This window comes from Passer domesticus, chromosome 1, assembly GCF_036417665.1.
Source record: "Passer domesticus isolate bPasDom1 chromosome 1, bPasDom1.hap1, whole genome shotgun sequence".
Lineage (NCBI taxonomy): Eukaryota > Metazoa > Chordata > Aves > Passeriformes > Passeridae > Passer > Passer domesticus.
Window position 1 is genome coordinate 96,858,859 of NC_087474.1, and position 22,875 is coordinate 96,881,733.

General features: G+C 38.9%; 1 protein-coding gene across 19 annotated transcripts in view; it reads left to right on the forward strand.

Moving 5' to 3' along the window:
• Positions 1–22,875, forward strand: part of LOC135306386 (poly(rC)-binding protein 3-like) — a 498,603-nt gene that overhangs the window by 312,161 nt on the left and 163,567 nt on the right. For all 19 annotated transcript variants that reach the window (XM_064430246.1, XM_064430258.1, XM_064430248.1 and 16 more), the window contains one exon: positions 14,819–14,904. The gene's annotated coding sequence lies outside the window, so the exon portion shown is untranslated. The remainder of the gene's footprint in view (positions 1–14,818; positions 14,905–22,875) is intronic.

The following is a 22,875-nucleotide window of genomic DNA, read 5'->3' on the forward strand; positions in this document are numbered from 1 at the left end:
GGTGAGAGGTGTTTTCTAAGGTTCAGTTACGCAGTAAGTGTATGGCTCTACAAGCACCAGTGTGTACTCCACAGACCTTCTGTGGATTTTCACCTTCACAGGGTATCCCATACTCTGTCTTCATTAATTTATCTTCGCATCTCATGTCAACCTGAGGCTGTCATTAACAAAAATATTCTATATAAAATACAGCAAACCCTATGTCACAGGCAAGCAGACTGGTTTGACTAAAGGCTATGTTTAAAGGTATGATTTCACCTCCACTTTTGCTGTAGCCTTCCTGGGAACAGGGAACAGCACACCTGTCCATCATCTCTGCTGACAAATTATTCTCCCCTCAGCAGCTTTGCTTTCCCCGCTCCTGCCTTTGGAAAAGGAGCTGAAGGAGTTGGCCTTAGCCCACAGGTCTCTGCTGGTACTCTTGTTGGCTGCTCACGAGCTGGGAGCAAGAGGAGTGACAGGTTCCTGATGTCAGACTCAATGTAAGGCATTTTTACATCCCCCTCTGAGCAGTCAGGCTGCAGGGGCCACCACTGCTGCTGACAAGTGTTTGGGTGTTGCACAAGGGGCATGACATTTGGCAGCTGTCTCAATTTAAACAAAAAGGGGCTTCCTGCTGCAAACAGATGCGTGCAAAGATAAACACTTCATGATGGTACCAATTCATATCACAGGAAATTCCCAGGCTTGTTCTTGAAATGGGCACTTCTAAAGGAGAAAATTATGGCATCAAGTCTGTATGTTAACTCCAGGGACTGGGACAAGTTATTCCTTCATTACACATTTATCAGATTGATTATTCATCTGCTAATGTGTCTAGGAGGGCAAATGCCCATTTGCTTAGTTGGTGTCTCAAGGCATTAAAACTCTTTAACAACATAGTTACAGGGAACTTAATTGTTTTATAAGCTCTACTAGTAACAGAATTATGTTTCAATGCTTTCTTTGCTTTTGTGTATCATGGAATTCAATGGGAATACAACTGAACAGAGGTTTTCACAGTTTGTAAAGGAACTCAAATAATCAGGAAGCCCATATTAGTTGCAGATTATTTGGTAACATTTCTGAAGGACTAATCCCCTGTCCAGGATCTTTTCTTGAAAGAAAGATTTTTTTTTGTTTCTAACCTGAATCTTCCTTGTTGTGGCCTATGTTCACTGTTTACTGTCCTGCCTGTTGTGGGCATGAAGAACCAATTTTTTTAATATGCCCTCATCTGAGTCTTCCTGTACTGAGAGAAGCAGAAGGGTCCTTTCATTTCTCTTGCAATCTGTTCTTATGCTATGTGTCTCCAGACAGAATTTGCCTTTCTTACAGCAGGGTGAAAATCAATGGCAATCTTCTATGAGTCTTATACCCTTCTTCCATTGTTTTCTTGCATAGGCACTAGTTTTCCATACTGCTGTTGCATAGACACTCGGGGAGAGCGATTCATAAATTAAAAATAAATTTTAAAAAAAAGTGAGGCTCTTATCATAGAGAGGTCAAATCTCCTCAGCAGAATAGTTGGTGTTTGTCTGGTGGTGATTGGAGTCTCCACTGTAAGGGCACTTGAAGCAGCATTTTCAGCTGTGTGGGGTGTGCCCTTGAGCCCTGCTTTGCTCACTTCTTGTAATCCAGGCACCATCCAGCACTCATTTAATTCATTGCTACTTATATATCTTAACTACATAAAAATTCCTCTTAAATATCTTACCTGCACATAAAATACTGTCCCACCTGACCATTTATGCAGGAACAATTTGTATTGATTACTTGAAAATGTCTTATTTACACAAAATTCTGCAACCAGCAAGAGCAGTCTTTGGGACACAGGGTGTTAACAAAACCAGCTATACAAACTGGACTAGGCACAGCGTGACCTGGGAGGAGGGAGTCATTTCTAGAAGTGTAAATTCTTACCAGGAAGCCTCCTGTAACTATTGTGACTAATAGAATGGGAAGTCTTTAAAATATTTTCCTTTGGAATATTAATATTTAATAATTTGTGTATTTTGTGGTTAAGGTAATGCCATCTGGAAAAAAAAGTTTCTTTTTATAGTGACCCATATTACTTAATTTCTAACTTTTCAGGTGTATTACATAAATTCATTTCTTTCTGTTTGAACAGAAGTATGATGGCAGTTCATTTTCCCTTGATATTCCTTTGCAGAAGCTATAATTTCCTCCCTTGCTCCCCCCGGAATCCCTTATTCTTTTTCTGGGCAGAAGAGGAGAATAGGAGGTTTAATGGTGCAGTGGATCTTCTCTTAACATCTGAACCAAAAAGGGTCATCTGCGTGCGAGCCTTGGTGCTCCTCGATTGGAATCTTTTCTCCAAGCAAACATTCCAACCAAAGTGAGAGTTTTGCATCCAGAAGGGTTCATAGTTACAAAAAGATTTCTTTTTATATTTATCTTGGAGTCCTGACACTCCAAGAACTGAGGCAGACTTTAAAATTTCAGAGAATCAACAGAGAATGACCCGATGTGGGATTCCTTTTCAGACTCTGGGTATTCTCCTGGCGCTGGCATCAAACTGACCTTAGTCAGCAAGGCATGTACCTTGGAGTACCTGGCAGAATCTCTGCTGTGCAGAAAGAGTTCTCTGATTCACTGAAGCTTGATTATTTGTTATTTGCAAATTTAATTTTTTTTTTCTTAAGGAATGTGAGCATGGAAACTTTCATGTGATTATATGATGAAAATAAAACATGGCTTAAATAGGGATTCAATACCTTAGAAATAAGGTACAGGAGAAAAAAGGTTAAATGTTTCAAATGTTCTGTGGAAAGAAGAGTGAATTCTGATTTTCTGGTCTGTCGTAAAGGATTTGCTCTGATAGCTGGGGATTTATTGATTGAATCCGCGTCATTCAAAGAAGCAAATCAGTGCTTTGCTGTCAGATTCTGAGAGTTCCATACTGTGATTTGATCTATTTAAGCAAGAGAACTTTTTTTTTTTTTACATCTTTTCTTATTTGTTTTACTCCTGATGCACAGGAGTACGCTTCCCACCTTGTTTACAGCAGTGCTTCAACACATTCATTGCTCAAATTATAGAAAGAGATCAATTATAAGGGATGTGCTTGCTTCATATGTGCTGCGGACAAATTACAATTTTATAGGAAAGACTGTATCTTGGTTTCTGTTAGCCAGATTTGAGCACTAGTTCAAATCCCTGGAAATGTCAGTGACTAGGAATTGTGTGGGCAAGGGGTGGACCATGGCTCTGGTGGTCAAAACACATGTGGGTCCTGATTCTGCCCTCAGCTGGGCTGGTGTGGCATCAGGTTATGGCTTCAGCAGGGAATGCTCAGTAGAAAATGTTGGTATCAAACCAACTATACTGGGCAACCAAAACAATCTTTGTGAATACTACTGAAAGGCATTGTGGTTTTATTTGCCAGCAGTGGTGTTTATTTCTAAATGTACCTTGATATAGATGCATTTCTTATCATTCTGTCTTGACCTTGTAAATCTAGCAAAACTAGACAGATTAAGCTCTTTAATCAATATATATCTTGATACATTTATCAATGCCAATAATTTCTTAATATTAAGCATCCCTAAAATGTGACCTCTGTCAAAATCTTACACCTAAAACTGAGGAAAGAAAGGAACATTGTGGCTTCTTGAAATATTATGAGAGAGAAAGTATATTGGAGTGAATGGAGGAAGCCTATTACAGAAGAATAGAGCCTGTTCTTACAGCTGATGTCAAATTCACTTGGCTTTCTCATTAGTGCAACCAAGACTATGGCCTATGCTGGATATAAGTAAATTTATAGGCAGTGAAAAATATCCCTATCACAGAATTTAAAATGAGCATTTTAAATTAATAAGGATTAAAGGAAAGACCATTAGAACTGAATATGCATTTGAGAACGAAGTCTATACCTCAATGCACCTCCCAGGAAAATCAGTGCTCAAAATTGTTGAAAAAATATTCTTATTTTTACCCCCATTTGTTTTTAATGCTTAGAAGATTTAATACTATCCTCAGGGACGATGTTCCTTGGTGCTGAAAAAGCTACCCTGGTAAATACTGGGAAGGCTGAAGGCATCACTTGATCCCTTGATCAGTGTGTATAACTGGGGGGAGGCTGTGGAGGCTGTCCCAGATTGTCCTGCCAGTGTGCATAGTCCATGCTGTGGAGAGACAGAGCAACTCCAGGGCTACACACCAGCTGAATTGCTCAGGTTCTCTAAAAGTGCAGCTTGTAAAATGCTAGCAACCCCTCATGATTGTTTTCACAATTTGTTTTATAAAATATGCAAACCACCAAAGCTTAGCAATGTGGGAGCCCAGCACTGGAGGTTTTTTCCCTTGTGCTACATCACTAGCAGGGCAACAACCAGTGTAGCTCTGAGATTAATGGTTTTACGGTTATTTCTACCAATTGAAGATGTGACCCAGTATGTTCTGATACACCTTGACCATGCAGTTCAAAATCTCTTTTATTTATCTGCTCACTTCTTCTGGTTTTGAGTCCCTCATTTTAGTGCATCACTTCATAGTCTCTGCTCCACTGTAAACTTAGAATTCAGTATTGGGAGGCAGCTGGTCAGTACCCAAAAATTCATAGCAATATCCTACTGCAGGTGGCCTGGGCTCAATTTGGAAGGTTGCATCTAGGAAATTCAAACAGTCGAGAAAAAAATATGAAACCTGCTTTCTGATGAATATCCTACCAGGAGAGCAGCTGGAGGAAACACCAGGAGGTTTTCTCTGGCCCTTTGTTTTTATAGCTCTTATATTCTTGGCTCTAAATGTGCAAATGGAAACACCAGTATAGGAAAGAGACTTTTTCTGTGCATGCTAGGAGGCCACACTTGTGTGTAGGGAGACTACATGGTTTCAGTCTGGTATATGCTTCTTGTATCACAAGCTGGTTTCAGTTCAGGTTCTGAAGTTTCTTTTTGAAGTTTGGGTTTGTTTTTTTTCCAGTTCAGTTCATCCAATCATAAAAGTGCATTTCACAATTACCTTTATGCAACTGCTATTGCAGGAATCAACTTTCACTTGGTGCATGGTGAATGTACTGCACTGCTTCTTCAGCTTAGTACCCAAAATTCAAAACTGAGCATTGTGAATCTGGATGGACAGCAATATCCTCAGTTATGTGTAAAGCTCAGCATGTGCAGTTGCACAAATAAACAAAATAAGCTCACTCAACAGGGGAAGTGTGAGTCAACAAAGCAAACCAAGGCACTACGCTGAAACAGAACCAAAGTGTGCCCTGCCCGTTGCATTCCAAAGCCAGTTTTTCCAGGTTCTCTGAGTCCAGATAATAATGGAACTCACGGTGCCTTTCTGGATTCTATTTATTTTAATAGACCAGAGAGTAATTAATTAACTTTATTTTCAATTAGGCTGACAATACCTTAAAAAAAGCCATGACATCGCACATGGAACGTCTGCATCTATTTTCAGATGGCTAACCATGCTGTTTAATACCTAAAAACTGAAGCTCTTTGTTTATGTTCATCCTCCATAGATGTGGCTCTTTCCATGCAGTTAAAAGTAGATGTTTTCACCACTTTTAATTGGCATCTTTCTGTTTTTTCGGACTTTCCTAATCAGTGGTATGTCAGCTACATGGAAATTTTTAGTAAGTATTTGCAGTTTGTATTCTTTCAAGGGATGTTCTTCCATATTCTCATAAAGTCATACAAGTAAAAAAGATAGTGAATACTTTTTAAAAATCTATTCTTTTACTCAAATTAATACATTTTTACTCAATATATTTTTGTAATATTTGGTCAAGTATAGTACAGTGTTCTGCATGCAGATGCATACACAGGCACATGATCTTTATCCTTGACCTTCAGGTTTCTCTTTTTATATCACCGTTAAACACCAATTTGCTACTAATGTCTACTTTGCAATTAAAAATTTATTGCTTTAAAAGCAAAAGCAGTTTCCTGCCTAGTCCTTAATTAATCTTTATTTAAGACATTTAAATATTTATAGTGGCTTACTTCTTTTTTCTCTTTATAAACACCGTGGTACTTGAAAGAACTTTTACGTTTCTGAAGAATTTTCACTATAACCACAGTGTCTACTCATAAAAAAATGCAGCACCTGTCTCAGTCCATAGACTGTGATGTTATTGCAGATGTAAGCACAAAGATGTGAGGTTTAATGGTAGCAGATTGGTACAGAAAGGGTCAGGCTTCCCTTAGGCCTCATTCTCCCCCAGTGAAAAGTTGAACAAAGTGCAGGTAAACTATTACTCTACAGGTAAACTATTGCTATTACTGCAGGTAAACTATTACTGTGCTAGATATAAGCAAGGTCCAACTAACTTCAGTGCATGCCAGCTGCAAAGCTAGGGGAACAAAGAAATACTGGATCTATTGCTTAACCTTCTGCTGCATCAGCATTCGTCGTGCCAGAGCAGCACACTGCTCTCCCAAAGGACAGCAGCAAGAAGTAGCAGGGGGCGTTTTGCCACGCTGAGGCACAGTGTTTCCTGGCTCCTGTGCTTAATGAAAGCCAGTACATTCCATAATATTCCAGTATCTGCACACAGTGCTGGGTTATGCTTCCACCCTCGGCCCCCCAATTGACTGTACTGCAAACCACTTGGCCCAGTCCCCAAGACAATATTTTACATTATGTCAAATTTGCTGAACCCCTGCTTATCTTGCAGATTTTCCCAGGGGTGTCTGCACCTGAAATCATCAACTGAGCCCTATTCAGTATGCAACTTTTCAATTCCCCCAACTACTCAGTGCTTTTGGTAATGACGTAGCTGTAGATAGAATAATGTCTGCTTCCTTGTTTTACAGACAAACCTACCCTGGAGTTGGATGGGAAAAACTGGCCAGCAGTAATTCCACAGCACACTTTCTCTGACCTTCTTTCAGTCTGTAGAGCCATTTTTTCTCTATCACCTTTTCTTTTTCTTTCCTGTTTTCTCTTTAGAGAAGAAAGGAAAGCATAATTTATAAGAGGAATCCTATTTTCATACACTAAAACAAAACAGCTTTTCTGTTGAAAACCAGGATGGAGGTGGGGAGGGAGTAGTTTAGGCCTCTAGTCAGGGATTTGCAAACTCAGTGGGATTCTGCGTCGCATATTCTGCAGGAGGTCACACTTTGTGATCAAAGAGGACCCATAAGAACATCTTAATCTGTAAGCAATGGAAACAAACATTTGGCACAAGAAAGGGTAAGGTGGACTTCTGTGTGCAAGTGAAATTAGAGAAACATCACTGTGCTTCTGCATGGTCAAATTGCCTTAAATAATGGGATCACCACAGTGTTCTGGGAAACACAGCAGGAAAAATTGCAAAGCAGATATGAGAAAACTGAAATCTGAATTGTAGTACAAGCAAATGACCTGCTGCTATAAACTGTACCCTTACAGATTTGCTTACTGATTGCAACATGCTATTTATTATGTGTATAAGCTGTAGATTGACCAAGATTATTTGTTTCCATTTATATCTTGTTGGAAAGCAATGGGAGATCACTGTTTGAATGAGGTAGATTACTGCCAGTCATTGTGATATGTGAAATGAGGAATTTGAATAAGCATTATTCTTGCCACTTTCAGCTGAGTTATTTAGCTGAAACCATAGCTTAAAAGGTGGGATTTTTCACACTGTTTAACTGGAAATATTTAATGTAGCTGTTTAACTGTAATATTTAATGTGAAATCGATACTGATACTTGAATGGATGAAATATCATTTTAAGTATTGCAGTGCTGAGTAAGGATAACATGACAATATAATTGGTGATGTGTGGTATGCATCAGGAATTTTAGCTGACCATATTAAGTGATATCTTGCTCATCTTAATCATGTGAATTATTTCAAGGATGTCACTGAATGAGATTCTTTTATAAAGCAAGACCATTTTAATAGATAAATGAAATGGGACTGTGCCCACAGATTCTTTTAACAAGGTGTGCATTTATTCTAGTCCTGCAATAAAAATAGCTGATTAAATTGATACTATGTTAACAGTTTTTTCTTCCTAGTATACCTATATCTCCTGTACAGTGCGTTCTCTGCAAATTGTAAGTCTGTGTTACGATTGTCCTGTTTTGCTTTGCTGGAGAGTGGTACTTTAATGAGTGTCACTTTTGTGATGCTAGCAGTAACTTTCAGCAATTCACAGCGGGACTTTTATTTTCAGTTGCCTTCTGATAGCATCACCATTTCATTAGCCTTAGCTGATTCCAGAGGCAGAGCAATTTATCAGATAATGAAGGTTGAGTAAGCCTCACCTATGTGACATGTGGCAAGTTATGTCATTTCTCTGCCCTCGCCTGTTAGATGTGCCATCTGTCTAAGTCAGGCTGCAGTGACGGTGCTTACACAGCACCTAGGACAGCTGACATAAATTTTGCTGCTGGTTCTACCCCTTTCATTGCAAGACCTGAGGCGGTGGCACAGCCTCTTTGTACTTGCACAATACTGCATCTCAAATTGTAAAGGATTTTGATACCTACTGTGGAGAAGAATGATAACCCTGGAAGTCTTTAATATTCCTGCTGAGCAGTAAGGCACAATAAGCATGCCAAATTCAGATGGTGCATGAACTAGATAGTGTCTCAGAGATTCCCTGTTCTTAACGATTATTGATCAGTGCATAAAGAAGAGGCTATCTCCTTGAGAGTGTGTCAGGGAAACAACCCTTGTTCTATGCTACCTGCACAGTTTTCCGTAAGTGTCAGTCCAGGCTTGTCAAACAAGGATATTGTAGTGACCACCACACTCTTTTTTGTCCATCCTTCCCAAGGCAATGCTTACTCAGGTGTGGAATGTTCCTCACACACATCTTTGTGTTGCATGTGTCCTTATGAAACTAAGCTGAGGCGATTAGAAAAATTTAACCATTTAAATGTTGCTTCTTGACACACCATGGAAATAAGAAACCAGCTTGCTCCTGGATAAGGTAGCACAGTGCCTGCTGCCTCTAGAAGAAGAGAACATCACAAGCAGGTGGGAGATTTCTCTAGCGCAGCAGCCCCAAGAAATCTCAGTGCATTATGGACAGTTGGGACCAACTGAACCATCAGTATCGAATTAAGGAGGGGACAGCTGGGAGGACTTGAAATCTTTTGCACTCTTGTCACAGATACTGTGATATTGCCTGTCTCTCTAAATGAAATAACAATAGGGAAGCCTCAGGGCAGATTGTGTACTTCCCCTCACTTGGGGAGTATGCCTTATTTTGCTCGCCATATTAGAGGTGGCAGATCCATTGTAATGCAATGTCAAAGGCCTTTGGGACTTAAAAAATGTTGTGTGTGTGGTATTGGAAGGGCAAAGAAAAAGCATTGACCCTACCAGATGTGATCTTTTCAGGTGGTGTGTATGCACTTAGGTTGACCAAGCTTAAAGAAAATTAAATCATTCCAGATGATTGTCCAAATCTAGAGCAAATACAATTATTTTAATTGGTTGCATAGCTCCATAGCTTTTAATCAAAACTCCTTGAGGAATATGGCAACCTTTGCATTACAGATTACATGATGGTCCCAATAAACTTGTTTTCTTAAAATCTCATTCACTTCTGCTTTAATATTTGACAAAAATGTTTGTTAGATCCAAACAGCTATTTGAGAAATACTCACCTGTGTGAGGAAGCACTTTGCTGTGCTGGTTGTTTTGTACTTGCAACAAATCAAACAAACAACAAATCCAGGTGCAAACTAGCATGGTAATTTTTTTTCTGTTTGTTATTCAGTTATTTTTTACTCACCTGTATCTTGCTGAAAGTTGTTTGCATCTGTTCAGCAAGTAGAAACATTTTGCTTACTATGGGGTAGCCATTCATGAGCATTACCATTCTTCCTTCACCATAAGGCACATAAGGCAAAAGTAGAAACAATTGTTAACAATGCATAGCCAATAGAAAACAGCTGGCAAACCACCCACATGCTAAAAGCGCCTTGTCCAAACAATTCAATGCATTATTAACAAATGTGTCTGCAGAAATCTGCCCATTAATGATTTCCAAGTGGAAAATAGGGCTGGATCCTGCATTTTCAGACTATCTGTACTGGATGTAGCAGGAGAGTAGGATTGCATCCTTGTGCTCCCAGAGAACAGAATCATTCTTTGTCTATGTAAGGGTTGCTCAGAGCAGTTCAGTTTAAGTTAACTGAAGGTATGGAATTGATGAGTAACCAGAAAAACCCAGTCTGGACATTTTCACTGAAAACAAAGTTGCATAAATATGGTGCCTGTTCCAAGGATCTATTGGGTTGATCTTGGCCAGTGGCTAGGCACCCATCTGGCTGCTCTCTCAATCCCTCTCCTCAGAAGAGGAACTCAAAAATCTTATGACTCAGAATGAATTAGATCATTTACCAATTACTGTCACAGAGAAAACAAACTTAGCTTGGGGACTTGAATCCCTTGCATTAGACCAACACAACCCTACTAGCTGAAATGCCAATCAGCGTGAGCTGTGACCTTTTAGAGTGGACAGGTGTTGGAGTAAGGACATGCCTACACAGAAAAGTCTTTTCGTTTGGACAGAATAAAAATTTCATGTTAATTGAGGTAAACTTTGAAGGAACTTAGGCAGACACACTGGTTTGTATGTAAACCTTTTTTGTTTCCCATCAGTTTTGAACAAGCTACTATTTCTCTATAGAGTATGAATTTTAAGAGCAGTCACTGTTCCAATGCAGGTAGTTAGAAGTAGCTTTTTCTGCAATATCTCTTGGGTCTGGTTTCCCTTGTTTGGGCAAGGCTCTTAGGAACTGTTCCAGCTAGTGTACAAGAAAATTTTGAGGGCAGAAAATTCTGAGTTTCACTGGTACCTTTGTAGAGCTTCACATTCTAGGGTAACTAAAATAAACAAAGGGTTTTATTTTCAGAGTTCTTTACAAGACCGCCCATAGTTTAGGAAATAAAAAATACAGTGATGATTGTAATAATCCCATGTACAGACCTGTGATCATCTTTTAGTGTTTTGGAATTTTGCATAAATGAATAGCTAAAAATGTCTACATGAGGTCAGAGGGGTCTGTCTACCTAAGCCAGTGTCCCACCTAAAACAGTAGCCAAAACACCAAGTTAGCTTAGCCTAGTATGACATATTCAGCTTTCAGGATATTTAACACTCCAAGAAGCCATGCAAACATTTTCTGTCCAGAACAGACATTGAGTAACCACTGTGAAAATACTGGAAAAGCATCCTCCTCAGGTTTCTGGTGCGCTTCCCAGTGACCAGGGTCACACCAGGCTATGCCCCATCCCTCTTCCCGCCTCCTGGTTTTCAATGAAATAACATGGGTCAGTAGCAGAAGGGAATAGTGATAGCAATCAAGGTTAATGATCTGGGTAGCCAAGAGCTGTGGGGCCAGACATGCCCAATAACTTAGTTGCCACCTACACAACTAGAGATCTAGTCAGCAAAAGTCAGTCAGAACATTTCCATCATAGCCCTCTAAAAGCATTTCCTAACCATGACCTTTTATCTGATCAGAAGTAGCAGCCATCCCATGATGGAAGTCACAAACCCTTCATTTGTAGCTTAAGAGTCTCAGAGGGAAGTCGTTAATAGATCTGCATCAGATTAATAGTAGATTGACACAGAGTTCAAGCAACCTTGCTTAGTCACTAAAATAATGGTATTTTATCACCACAATAAACAGAAAGTGACAACTCCATACATCCTATGTCTATCTGTTTGTCCAGGAAAATCTCTATGCCTCCCATCATGAGACACATGAAACAGTTAAGATGAAGACCACTAATTACACAGGAATGGTACTACCATTTTCTTCTTTTTTGAGGGGAGAAAATTCAGCATCATCTCTTATTTCCAAAAAATGAAAGTTTTGTTTACCCATCCCTTTAGTCTTTAGTAGCAGTTGGATGCTTGGAGACCAGACCCGAGGATCCTCAGAAAATCCTAGCCTGAAGTCTGCCTGCCTGAGTAGGCTGCACTATTTGAACTTAAAAAGGTCCATAAGCCCCTCTGTAGATATGTTTATAGAAACCTAAAATCACATATTTGCACTAATGCTCTCTAATATCTGCATGTTGGAAGAGATGACTAAGAATTCAGAAAAAAAAGCAAAATTAATGAGAAGAATTGCAACATCTGTATTTAAACCAGACCAATAGACAACCTCCCTTGGTATCACCCTACAGCACTCTGTGAAGCTTCTTAACCTGCAGGTTTACAGCAACTTCGGGTAAAGCATAGGCTGGTACTGGTCAATGTTTCTTTTACCACTACAGTGGCTTGCTTTTTGAAGCCCACACACATTTGCAGCTTCCCACCACAGCCTGTGGCAATGAGTTCCACCCTTTAATTATGATCATTGTGGAAAGCATCCTCTCTTGGATTTCATGTTTTAAACTTGTTAACTACTCATTTTATTGTGACTGCTTCCTTTGCTATGAAATAAAATGAAAACCATTCTTTATTCACTTTCTCAGTTCTGTTCATTGTTGTCCTGGGGCTCTGTCACAGTCCTTTTCCTCATTTGTCCCTCTTCCATATGAAAATCCTAAAGCCTTTCTTTTTTCTTTCCCAGTACAGAAACCATTAAATACCTTTGATCATCCTGTCACCCTTTTCTTTATCCTCCTATTGCTATCCTGTCATTTTTGAGATGAGATGACTGGAACTGTATTCAATATTCAAAATGCTAGGTGGGCAATGGATTTCTTTGGCAGCATTATCGTGTTTCTTCTCTCCTGTTTTCTGTTCTATTCCTAGTATTTCTTAATATACTGCTTTATTTTTTTGACAGTTGATGAGGATTTAGGTGACATTTTCATAAGGCTGTCTCCAAGCTCTCTTTCCCAACTAGTAGTTAATTTCACTGTGTGTTTAGAGATTTCCCAGGGTACAGGTAGGACAGCTTAGTCATTTAGCCTTGAAAACACAACTAAATTACAAGAGAGTCTGGGCTGCAAATGGGAGATTGTTGATAGGATTTTGTACTTGTTCAGTTTTGCTGGCAACTTTTATTCTTCTAGGTTTTGTTATACCAGAGGTTTCTGTCATGTCTGTGAGGCAGTGTGAATGTTTGCCACGGATCTCACCATTTTAGTGGGTTCTTGATTATTTTAATAGAACATTAATTCTAACAGAAAATTTGTTCTGGAAAGAGTTTATTCAATGACTTTTAGAGAGTGTTTTTCTAATTTTGCCGCTGTAAGGCATGTCCTGACCAAAACCAAGGGAAACCAAACAAATGCATAATCCTCTGCAATACTGACTCAATGGAGATTTTATCCCATAGCGTTCAATATCAGGTAGAGATGCATAGCACTTCAATCCTTTTCAGAGCTGAAATTTGCTATTAGGATCATAATGATTGCTAAAATTGAGTTCTGGAGCTTAATGAAATCTGGAATTAAATAAATCACTTCAGGATTGTAAAAACCTAGCTGTGAAAGAGTTGTTTCTAAAGAGTGCCGACAGAATAAATATATTGCTGCAAGTCAGTCAGTCTCATCTCTGACTTTAAAATAATTGCTATGTTATATTTCAGTGATTGCTGTCAAAAATTCCTTAATGGGCCAAAGACACCTCGGTATCATAATACAAGTAGAGATATTTTTTTAATTAGGTTTTCATCTGTCTCCTTTCATGAAGTGGTAGTCATTTGACTTCGTCTTTGTAACCAGAAGCTTTTATTTTCAAATTTGTGGCTGCACTACAATACAGAAGGTAGAGATCTATGAAGTTTTCCTGTTAATGCAGTTTTCTCTGAACAACATTTCTGCTCCTTACTAATTCTGTTTATTCCTATGTGTATTAGGCAGAGTTTTATTAGTATGGATTTTATATCTCTATTCCAGTCTAAGTCCTGGGGATCTTAGAAAGATTGACAGTGGAAACATTATTTCATAGCTGTGGTGGGCTGATTTTGGCCAGCAGCCAGGCACCCATCCATCTAGTCTCTCACTTCCTCTTCTCGGCAGAATGCAGGGACAATACATAATAGAAAATCTTACAGATTGGAATAAAAACAAGAAGATAATTCTTGATTACCATAATAGGCAAAAAGAAACCCTGACTGCCATAATAGGCAAAAAAAAAACCCAGACAAAACTTGGGGAAAACTAATTTAAATTTTTGCCAATTAAAAATAATATAGGAAAGTGAGAAACAAAGACAACATTAAACTCACTTTCCCTCTAACATTCTTTTTTATAGTCTCAACTCCACTCCTTAATTCCCAACTCCCATAACTCCTTCCACTACAGCCTGCATAGATGGAAACTCTTGTCCCAGTCTTTCAGTTTCATTTTGGTTTGGAGAGCTAAGAGGGCTTCTTGATACAGTCAACTCCCCTGTTTGCTAAGGACAGTTGGAAATTACAAAGCTAGACTTTAATGTAGAATAATGTTTGAGTGCAAAGGGATAGTCTCAGCTACTAGATCACAAATTAGGTGGCCAAATATATTAAATACTCCAAAAGATAGCAAATGAACTTGTAGTCATTTTTTGGAAAGACATTTAGGGACATAATTTTCTGTGCTTGTTTTGGAAAGTTACTTATTCCAGTATATTTTTTTAAAACAAGAAAAGAGTCGGACTTCTTTCATTTTCACTGTTCTGTGTCAACTGGAAGAGCTTGGAAATGTAGGTATGCAAGATAATAAGTTATGTAATAGCTCGTCTCATTGTTCTGACTCCCTGTGCACTCCAGGAAGTTTGATCTGAGCAGTTCAACTTCTGGGAGCCCATAAAATCCCTACAAATCCAATGGGGAAATAAAAACATATTTTATTAATTAATAACCTCATAAAATGGAAAAGTAATCTATGTTGGACAAGTTTTGGTTTAGTATTTGATGGGTGACAAAATTACTAAATCCTTTATTCTTTTCCTTTTCAGAACATACTCAACATTTTTAGATATCTTGAGACTGCAAAAGCTGACCACCGACAGCAGGTTTTTAAATATCACTGCTCTTCTGACAAGTAAGTGGTACATCCCATTTTTTTTTCTCTCTAATATTCTTGACTTGTATTTTATTCTTGTATTTATTATATGGACTATCACATTCATTTTCTGGGCCAAGTAAACATGAGTGCAAATTGAATAGTATGGAACTGGTCTTAAATTTCCCAGCTAGAATGAAACAGATCAATATTACAGATAGAGCTGAGATAAAGCACTGACTCACCTATTTATCCCAACTTGTAGAGCCAATGGAACTGTGGTCACATCTCTGGATGTTTTGGGAAACCCTTTTCCCATTAAAATATTTTTAAGATGGAAAAATTTAATCATTTAAATATTTGTATGTTCTTGCTGGACTTAGGGAAAAGAAGCTAGAAGAATTTGGAAACTTCTGAAATAATAGTCTGAGGATAGTCTCTACATTTAGAGGAAAGTGTTAGAAGAACTGGTAAGGACTGGGAAAAGTGGAGAGGAAAAAATATGCATTGGAGTAAGGAGGAAGAGGGTCCTTACTAAGAGGAATAGAAAAGAAAGTTCCTTTCTGTTCAGCTCTTGTTGAGGGAGAGCTTCAGAACTTATTAAAATTTTAGTTTTCCTGTGCATAAAGTTTAACTTTCATAAGAGACTGCATTTTAAAACAAAAGTTATTCTAAACAATGAAGTTCATTTATCCTAACTTCTTAAGTGAAAGATCATATATAGCCAGAGACTGCTGCTCCAAAAATAGCAATGGAGATTCTCACAGCACTACTAAATTTCATCTTTCTTTCTATTTTCATAAAATTGCTGTAAATACTATGTTATTTGTTACTTCTTGGAATATATTTCACTTATTTCACTTCAAGGTATCCAGTAAATTTTATGAAATGCAGTTCTTGGTTACAGGTTGGTTCAGTTTTTACAAACATGTTTAATACTCTGTGGATGATTGGTATTGAAATTTTAGGACTTTCTTTTGCCACTACATATTTCTGGGATAAAGAGTATACATTGAATTTAGTTCATACAGCATCAAATATTCCATGACCTTGTATATCATAATTAAGTATGTTTAGCTACCAGCAGTCTCCAAAACAAAAGTCTTCTGATGAATTACTTCTTATAAATCAAGACAAAGTGATATAAAGAATCTGCACTATTTAATAACTACCCATAGGAATAAAAATCTTTGGATTTATATTTATGAAACAGCTTCCTTCTTTCCTATTACTTGTTTGATTGCTTTTCAGGCGTTTTAGGTATAAGCACACACACCAGTCTTTGAGTCTTATTTAGGGTCTTAAAGGATCCCAGGGTCATGGCTTCTATTTCTCTCTTCCCAGGAAGCAGAAGTACTGAATATATCACGTGTTACTAAGTGATCCACCTGTCTGCACCTCTGTGTGGCTCACTTTCCCATTTGGGCCAGAACACATCAGAGATGTGGATAACAATACAAGCTTCCATATCTGCTAGAGTGACCATTCAGTTGTATTTTGCTAAGAGGACAGACAGGCTAGAGCCGGCAGCTTCCATTCCTCTTGGATTTGTCTGTGAGATGCAGTTTTGCAGCTCTGTTCTGTTTACCATGAAAAGCAGACCGTAAGGAAAATGAGGCTGTTTGGCACAATGAATCCAAGCTTAATAATTGAATTACTGAATCTCTGTGGCATTAAGCATGTCAGGACTGTGCATGAACTGATTTATTGGTTCATCAACCCAGGAAATAAATAATAAATTGTGAGTCAGTCTGAGTGGAGAAAACAGAGGGTTTAATTTTGAGATTAAGCGGCGGGGGGGGGGCAAGTTCCAAGGAAAAGGCTCCATTTCTGCTTAGACAAATTAATTTATTTTCATTAACAACATTGTGTTTTGAGGCAAATGCTATAAAAGCAAAGGACAAGGATAGGCATACACACACAGGTGAAGTAGTGGTGATGGTATCTCCTTTTATTTAGTAGTACAACATTGTTATAGTCACAGGGTAAATCCCCTCTTCTACTAAAAAATATTGGAAAACAAATCCCTCACCTCTGATCACAGTACCTATCAGCTTCCTTGGTTCTATGGTATCCCCAGAAAAATATTTATTAGAGTTTACTTCAAACTATTCAGTGTTCTCATAAAACATTATCCCTACACAATGTCAATGGAGCATGTGCTAAATGAAAATAACATAGAAAATACTTGGCAAGATGAGTTGTAATTGAGGGAGAGTTTTTGCCAAAGATGTCAGCATTTTGAAATTTCAGATTTCGAAGGTTCACAATTAGATGTTTTCAGTATTTTGCAGGCAACCTGGAAGCTGACAGAATTTCCTTGTCAATGAAATTTGCAAATGATACCAACAGTCCGGACCACTTGCTCTATCAAGCACCTGGGTTGCTTGGTAACCCCAGCCCATCTATGTATAGCAACATATTGAATTTGGGGCAGAAGAGTATCTCTTCATCGAGAGAAAGAGGAATTGTGTTCTAAGGGGTCCTAATCTTTGAGGGAAATGTATCAGGAATCACAGCAAATAAGCAACTTCACTGTAAAAATTGATAACATAGAACAGGGGTTGTTGTTTTGGTTGTGAGTATGACTTTGGTGAGACTGATACCAGAAGGCTGTGTTTTGGTGCCTCTCCTTTAAGAAAGGGTGCTGTAAAAAACATAGAGGGACAGAAGAAATTATCACTCCATCTTTCTTCTGTCCATTTACTTTGTAATTAGTTTTCTGGAATAGGGTTTGTTCCCCTCAGCTGGTATTATTAAAGTATTCTGGCTTTCTGCCAAAGTGTAGCAGTAAATAATATGGTGGTTGACCCTGCTGGTTTGATAATCTAGACTGGGAAGTACAGTATTACCCCCCAAAAAAGTATGTAACCTCCTTTAACATCACCTTCTCCCTGCATACTGTATCGTTGACAGGCAGCATAATTCCTGTAGCCAAATACTGATGGCAGAAAAACTTTTGATGATCACTATAATCTGTCCTGTTCCACTGCTGTGAGAGTATCATAGGACAGATCACTTTGACTGATACTTTGTTTACATTAGGTATTTATATTAGTTAAAGGGACCTATATTAAGTTGCATTTAAAGAATTACATAAAAGTTCCTGATATATTTATTCAGACTCTTGATATTTGCTTTTTGTTTTCTTAGAAACTGATGAATGACATTTCACATGTTTATGTTTATTTATTTATTACATATATTAAGGTGATTTATTAGTCGAATTAGCCATTTTTTGTACTGGGTGAACAGATCAGTGTGTTTTTTTCTGTGCCCAGAAAGATTTTAGAATTAGCAGATTTCAGTCTCTGCCACAGAGCTTTTCCCTACAGTAGAAAGTAAGATTTTCTGCCTTTATCAGCTCTCAAGAGATAACTGTGCATGAGCTAGATATTGCATAAAGGTAACCTGAATAAAGTGAAGAAAATACCTCCTTAGAACATGCAGACAAAGCTACAGATATCAAACTTGGACTAAGCACTTCTGTCAGAGGCTGTTTTCTCCAGTCTCTTAAACTCTCCCAGCTCAGTGGTTTGATGGTCAGCAAATATTTACCAACAGACACATAATACTTGAATATTGCACGTTATTTAATGTAAATCCAGATATTAAATTTAAGAAGTTTGGAAGCACATTGTTATAAATTCATTTTTAATTTTAAATTATCTTGTTTGAAATGAAAATATAATTTAAAATAAAAATATATATTTAAATTGAAAAAATGCACCTATTAAAAATATACAAACAGCAGTTTCAGCAAATTCAATTCTTGTATTAAAAAATTATGCATGACTTCCTATGCAGGCTGCCTGCAGGACAATGGAAAATGCTCTACTTTGTATGGCTATTTGGAAACCCTTGAGGTGTTAAAGAAGTGAAATAGTGGCTTGCCTAAGGCGACAACTGTGTTAAACTTAGATGTTGATTTGTTTATTTAATAAGCATAACAAAAAGGCAAAATACTAAATGAATTATCTTAGTGAAAGTAAACAGAATGATTACTATAAAGAAAACCAATATTATTTCTTATTTAGGGAATTTTGGAACTATATTAAATGGACACTGAGATATAAAGGGAAGATATATTTTTTGCTTCAGCGTTTAAAGATAGCATCCAGGCAAATATATTTGAGTTCTGTTTGGTAGTTATACAATATGAAGAAAAAGGAAGATAAATGTGCATTTGATCTTTGTTTTTTCCTAGAAATGCACCTTGAGTCTTAGACACTACTCCAGCACCCTAATGTAAAATTCTGTCCAAATGAGTGTAATGGATTTTCTTTCAGATATTTTTTCTCAGATTTCTAGCAGAATTTGTGTAGTAGAAGCCAAATGGTGCCAAATTCTTTGCTGTAGAAAAAGGTGTAGGAAAATTCAGATGAGTGTAGAAAGACTATAAATAAAAAAATTAGCCTCTGACCCAACAATTGTCCAGAAACAAGCGCAATTATGTAGACAAATGGTGCTGATCACAATCTTCTCTCCCCACAGCGTGGCAATTGCCCGGCATAGAGCAATGCTGAATAAATAGATGTGCTTTTGACATCAGCAGGATGGAATATGCCTGCCCACAGTGAGATAGAGCAGTCATTGACTGGGCTGACAGCTCTAACAAATAAAGATCTGGGCTCAACGGGAGATGTTGAGCACCTGTGACACTTGTCTTTGCTAATTCAGATTTTTGCAGTTGAATGCAGGAGTGAATATGAAGGGTCACAGTCTCCCGGTTGGGGTGGGGGGGTGGGCAGCAGAGGGGATGTCTGAACGAGGAAATCAGTTTTAGGGAGCTTCTAATCAGTCAAGAAATGCCTGTGGCACCCGACACAAAAAAAAAAAAGAGCAAAAATTCAGATTTCAATTTGTATTCTGTGCCCTCAAGATTTTTTTCTGGAGCAAACATTACCTGCCTTTGCCCCCTGATTCTGAACCCACAGGCAGCACCTTCCCTCCCTGTAGCAGTGGAAGCTCTTCAGAGCCCTCCCTTCCTCCCCAGAAACATGTCTGTGTCTCCAGGCCTGACCCTGATGCCTCAAGGGGACCCTTTGAGGGGACCCTTGTGTAATCCCCACTTTGAGGGGGCACTCTGCAGGAGTGCTCGTGGCAACAGGAGGAGTTAAGTGGGCAGGTCCTGCTGGGGTATTGGCTGGCATAGTCTCTGCTCTCATCCTCATGGATTCTCATTCCTTGAAAATCCCTTGAACACAGGCCTATCTAACTTCTGTCGTTGTGATGGATGGTCCTAAGTCATGCCATCATCTCACACTCTTCCAGCTAACACAGAGGAGGAGGGCAAGACCTTGAGGGATTCTGGTCCTTGCAAGGGCTGAGTGAGCCTTCCAACATGTCTAGTTTCTTCTTTGCTGGCCAAAAGCAACTGTTCTCCAGAACTGGGAGCTTTGGATAAGTGCCTAAACGTAGGCAGGATCACTGTGCACTTCAGTCCTCCTTCCTGTAAGTGAAGAGTTGCCTCAGCTCCTTACAGTGACTGGCAGGCTGCTGCTCTGCCCCTGCTGCTCTGCCTCTGCTCTCCAGCAGGCAGAGGCATCTGAGCCTCCCAGGTTTGGGCTCTCCCAGCCTTGCTCCCGTGGGCACAAAGCATGGATGCCCCAGCAGTAGCCCTTCCAGTGAGCACAGGATTCTGGGCTGAAAGGGTCTGCAGGGTCAGCGTGCCTGTGCCAGCCCTTTGGCTGAGGAACAGCGCTGCAGCACTCGCAACATTAAAAATAGCGGAAATCGATGTGGCTGCAGCTGGGATCCCTGGGGCCGTGGAGTGCGTGTGTGACACCCTGCCCACAGCAGCTCCTCCTGGGGCTCTGCCAAAGGGCTACAAATTCCCGACAGACCAAAGAATCTGGGGCAGAGAGGAAGTGTTTTCTGTCTTTTTAAGCAGGAGTGCCACTTTCGAAGTATGATTCCCCCATTCTGATAGGACAGGGCAGGTTCAGTCCAGCTTGGCAAAATGCAGTCAGTCCTGTGTAGCTGAACATGCACAGTATTTTTATTTCGTAATAGCAATAACCAGTTAAAAGACAACACTTATTAGGCAGATACAGACACATTATTTGCCAGTCTTGTCAGGGCAGAAATGAGAAAAAAGCCAGAAGTACAGTTCATTAGGAAGGAACTAAGCCATATAATTATCCTAAGAAAATTGTCTTTGTAATTTTTTTCTTTCTCTCTCTTTTTTTTCCTAATGTTCGTACTATTCACCGAGATTTAGATATTGAATAGAAAAGGAAAAGAAAATATGTGAGTGTACTAGTATTAATTATTTTATGCTGTCATATGGAGTTCAACTAATTAAAAAAAATGAGAAGATTTCCATTTCAATGCTATTTGTTTTATAATAGAAACTTTCCTTTTCTTCATCCTTCTGCTTCCAGAAAGGTCTTATTCAGTGTATTCAATCTTGTCTGAAAGGTCACTGTTGTCCTACAAGAGAGACTCCCTCTTTTTCCTGTCACTCCTGGATGCTGAGAATAGGGCTCTGTTTCTCTGAGGCCGAGATCCATCATGGGAAGGTGCACTGGGAACAGCTGAGTATTGCCCTCCACTCTTGGAGGTCAAGTGTGCCACCCCTGGATGCTGCAGAAATTGTGGGAAGAGAGGTATGGGTAACCCCACCAGTTCTACTGGCTCTGACCCTGCAGCACTCAGCATCCTGAGCACCCTTCCACTGCACTGCGCCATTAATTTATATTAATTCAGCCTCTTTGATAAATAGTTCCCTAGATACATAATCTTTATATTAAATTTCTTAGTCTAGGCATTTAGCATTTCTATTTGTATACACATTTTTCTTTGTGTAACCCTGATTTTGACAAGGCATTGATGAAGTAGAACATCTGGCAACATGAAGCAGTCAAAGGGCTACTCATTCCAACTGAATTCTGACATTTCTAATCACAGTAATTACATTTCATTTTAGTTTTGTCTTATAGTATTCAGTAGGAGTTCTTATTGAGTGAAACTCAAGTCTATGTGAATAATGGGGTTTTTTTCTGTGATACTGGGAGAGGACATGCAAGAAGGCTGTTGCCATTCCAGCTTGTGCTGTGAAGAAATAAGAAATAATAATTAATCAGTATGAAATGGAGACAGGACTCTCCTTGGTGATTTCATTGGTTTGTGATCAGAGACCTTTGGCTGCACTGGACAGATTGAGCCAGAGTAGAACAAAGAGCATCAAGCCCAACACTAGAGGAGGATTTGAGCTCCAGGAGGAAAGCAGAGTCTCAGACCCTCTGGAAGACACATTTATGAAGAGATGGCCTGTACTGCAGGAAATGGCTGTGGGGCATAAAGGGACTTTTTTCTGGTTGTATTTTCATACTTCCTAAATTAAACTGTGCCTGTGTGCCTTTACAAGCATCTCTCTCTCCCTTCACTTGCTTATAAAAACTCAGACCAGCTCCAATATCTTGCTATTAATAGGAAACAGTAAGCATTTTTGAAGAAAAGAAACAAGAAAGACTTATTACCTGCAGGTAAAAGCTCAGAGGGAATAGGATATAAACAGCACAGAAGAAATCTTTAGAGAGTCTACCTGCTAGTGCTTGGCATGCTTTTACTCAGTGTCTGCAAAAGGAGATTTGGGGCAAAGCTGAAAACACTCAAGAGACAGAGCAGAGATTGCACATGTAACATCAGGGAACTCCTGTCAAAATTAGAAGAGTTTCTGAGGAAAAAGGAATGAGAATAGATAAATACTGTTTTGCAAAACAGCTACATCAGTTTAATTGTAGCCTTTCAAAACATCTAACCTCAAACAGACAAGGAGCCTCAGAGGTTTCATACTGATGATTTGAAAGTATGATAAGGTTGCAAACAATCTGTTCATTTTGGCTTAACTGTAGTCTTTTTTATCCTTAATTATTCACAATATTTTCTATGTGTTGCCACAGAAAAGAAGAGACTAGAGACTCCTAAAACGTGACTCTTGTATGACAGTGTACATATCAAAATGACCAGAAAGGGACAAGATGAGTCCCCAGCAAATTAGGAATG